The 3526-nt window shown below is 37.6% G+C and overlaps 1 long non-coding RNA gene across 1 annotated transcript; it reads right to left on the reverse strand.

The window, feature by feature from the left end:
• Positions 1–1113: 1113 nt before the first annotated feature.
• On the reverse strand, positions 1114–1680 carry LOC118733835. Its single transcript, XR_004992294.1, has 2 exons — positions 1345–1680; positions 1114–1165 (listed from the first exon to the last, which is right to left on the reverse strand). It is a non-coding gene; the product is annotated as an uncharacterized LOC118733835 (long non-coding RNA).
• Positions 1681–3526: the final 1846 nt, after the last annotated feature.

A 3526-nucleotide genomic window follows, 5' to 3' on the forward strand; every position in this document is an offset into this window, starting at 1 on the left:
GTGTTTGTTATTTTTGCTGTATGTACATTTTGATTTTGACAAGCAGATATGTTTTGCATTTGTTTTCGCTTGCTTAGATTTTCGGGATTTATTTGCATTTTGATTATTGGCGTTTTTTCTTTTTTTTGCATACAATTATTTTAATATATTCATGTAACATACATATGTCCTTGCGATAAAGGAAAATTTATTGTTTTTCTATATTTTTTTAAGCCTACCATTTGTTGAGAAATCTATTTTCCTCTATGTTCGTTAGCTGGAGTAGAATATTCGATGTAATCCTTTAGCGTCGTTTTTGTTACGATTTGGTTGTGTTAGTGGTTGGCGCGAAGGCGAATTTGTCGGTTGGATTGCCTAACAACTTCCGTTGGTAAACCAAGCGCGGCTGAGTTATGGTAAGAGACGCGCGGGTGTTAAACTCGTTGACAGGCGCACAAAAAGCGTTGCACGATGACAGCGCCAAAAACGACAACGATAAGACAAAACAACGGAAACGGATGCGCGCTACACAGACGGCTCAATCACTTGTATTTCCTGTACGGCAGCTATTCGTTATAATGCTTTGAATTTTTTTTTTTTTACGTTTTATTAAAAATATTTTAGGTCACCAAATTTGGCACGGTTTTCGAGTTTCTGTTATTTTTTGTTTTTATAAAAAAAATCTTTGTTGCTTTTATTTCCTGTAGGCGCACACCACCAGCGACCTACTGCGAATTAAGAAGCGTCTTTTTTGCGTCTGCTCGATGTGCGAGCGTATTTCAAGCACCGACGACCGTCGCTTTTCACTTTCAAATTCAAAATGCTGCCAAGCGATGATATCAGTTACTAATATAAGCCTGAGAAGCTAGCCGCCAGAAAAACTAAAAGTGGCAGAGGCGGCCACAGCAGATGAAGGCGGCAAGAAAAAGCAGCAACAACAGTAGCAGAGATGACACACACAGACTGCAGACTGAGCGCAGTCTATTAAAGAAGATCGTAAAATTTTTTTTTTAAGTCTTTGTTGAAATTCAGAAATGCATCTCCCAGACCGCTCCGAGCTCGACGTCGCAGCTAGCCGACTGCATTGCGAAACTTCCTTCATCCACCGTAGCCATCGGTTTTTTTTTTTTTTTGATTTGGGTGTTGTGTAAAAACCCTCAGCAAAGCGAAGCGCAGAGATGTAGCTCTAAAGAAACCGAAAGTGTTACAAAAAAATATTCATTGGAAATTAAAAACATCAACAAAACAACACCAAAAAGCACAAAAATTGAATAACAAAAAATATTAAATCCACACAAGATCAATATGAAAAAAAAGCAGGAAAGCAATGAAAGACTTACTGCGAATAGCAGACACAATACTCACACGACCAAGCTACAAATTTACGAAATCAGTAATCCACGCCGTTGGCCAAAAAAATCCGGCATGCTGTCACATCCGTCACTCAGTCGCTCGTTCGGTCAGTCAGTCAAAACAACAGCAGCTGCTTTGCTTGTTCAATTGGCGGACCTGCCATTGTATGTACTTTGTTTGTACGCATGTGTTGATAGACTTAGCGCAGAGAGCATAGGAGAGCGTTTGCCTCCAGCATAACGCCCCAAGTTGCCGCCGTCGCTGAGCTGCCGTTCATGACAATGACATCGCCCTGCCAACTCTGACCAACAACGATTGCCGGCTGTTGTGCTGTTGCTGCTAATGTTGCAGTTGTAGGTACGTTACATCCAAAAGTCATACCACGAGTCAGCAGTCAAAAAGTCAAGAGGCGGTCGGCGGTAACATGGCTCAGAGCGTGTTACAGTGGAGCAATTTTAGTTTTTATAAAACAAAATTTATCAATTACAATTTTATGAGGATTGCGAAAACAGAACCGTTTAAAAAACTTTTAGCGCACACTCGAAATGTGCGTCTCGAGGAGGGACCTACAATTTTACGTCGCCTCTGAACGGCACCGGCTCTAACCACTCGACAACGGGAAATCCAGGTGTCCTTGGGTTAATTATTTAAAGGGATCTGCCAAGATTTTAAGCATGCAACGAAAGTTATTCTTAAGTGCAGGCCAATAAATTTGTTTTGGCACGACTGCTAATACCGGGTGCCTAAATGCATGCTATGCACTGTTGCATTTGGATAAATTTCCTCTGTGTAATATACGAAATTTTTCCACATTCACTACTCAACTGCTATGTAATAAAACTTTTTTAGTTTATAATTTGGTGACACTTTAAAGTATGCTCGGTCTAGTCTGATGCATCCTACGTCAATGTTTCCGGAGTTTTTTTTTACAGACTCTGCGTGGCTTACAACCTTACTGAGGTGGTAACAGATGATAACGCACTACTTTTTGGTCCAATAAATTTTTTTTTTTATATAACAAATCAACGAAAATGAACATGCAATATGTCAAAATATTTGAAAACTTATACACTTTCAATTAAAACGTGGAAAAAATATTTAATATTGCGTCTTTACTGCACCGCTTTAAAATGCACTTTTCGCGAAGAAGCGAATATACTTATTAACTTATTTATGGAAATGATGACGAAAAGCTAGATCACGACTTATTTTATAGTTTTCGCGGTCGCTGATTACGAATCTGAAGTAAACGTTTTTATTTTTACAGACTCAAAATGGTGGATCCAATATGGCGGACGATTTTTTTTAATTTTGCGAACTCAGAGTTCGTTACTCGTAGGTTTTTAAGGTCGCTGATTATTAATCTGAAATCAGATTTAAAAAATTCAAAATGAAAGATCTATATTTGATCTACCATTTATCACGGAAAAGTTATATAAAAACGAAAGTACATGGCGTATGAGTAACATTTTCATCTCGTCTTTGGTAACTCATACGCCATGTACATACTTTTGTTTTAACCATTCCGTGATAAATGGTAGAATATGGATCTTCCATTTTGAATTTTTAAAATCTGATTTTAAATTAAAACCCCCAGTTGTAAATTTTTAAGCGAGTCCAATCGGTTTTGACTTCTTTGTCTGCCATATTGGATCCGTCATTTTCCATTTTTCAAATCTGGCTCGATTAACGAACTCCAGGTGAGTCCGCTAAATTGTTAAAAAAATTTCTGCCATATTGGATTGACCATTTTGAATAAAAAAAATTACTTCAGATTCGTGATCAACGACCCCGAAAGCTATAGAATAAGTCGTGATATAGCTTTCTGTCGCATCTACAGAAAGAAATGAATAAGTATATTAAAGCAATAAAGACGACTTTTGAATTTTCTAATTTGCCACGTTTAATTGAAAATGTATGTATATTAGTTTATAGGTATTTTGACATATTGCATGTTCGTTTGCATTGATTGAAATTTTGGGCAGAGCTCTGGGCAAGTTGACGTGAATCGTCCCATATGTACATGAGACTGCAGCACTCCCCATAAAAAAAACCGGTACTGTTTTTCCACTGGAATTATAAACAATTTACCTGGGCTACGGCTACGGGTTAAATTTTCTACGGAATCATAACAATGAGATGTATGATGTTAGTTTTGATGGTTTTTCAAAGATTGGTTTAAGAAAAACTTGAG

Source organism: Rhagoletis pomonella, unplaced genomic scaffold (assembly GCF_013731165.1).
Source record: "Rhagoletis pomonella isolate Grant_MI unplaced genomic scaffold, Rhpom_1.0 Rhpom_scaffold_00002, whole genome shotgun sequence".
Classification (NCBI taxonomy): domain Eukaryota; kingdom Metazoa; phylum Arthropoda; class Insecta; order Diptera; family Tephritidae; genus Rhagoletis; species Rhagoletis pomonella.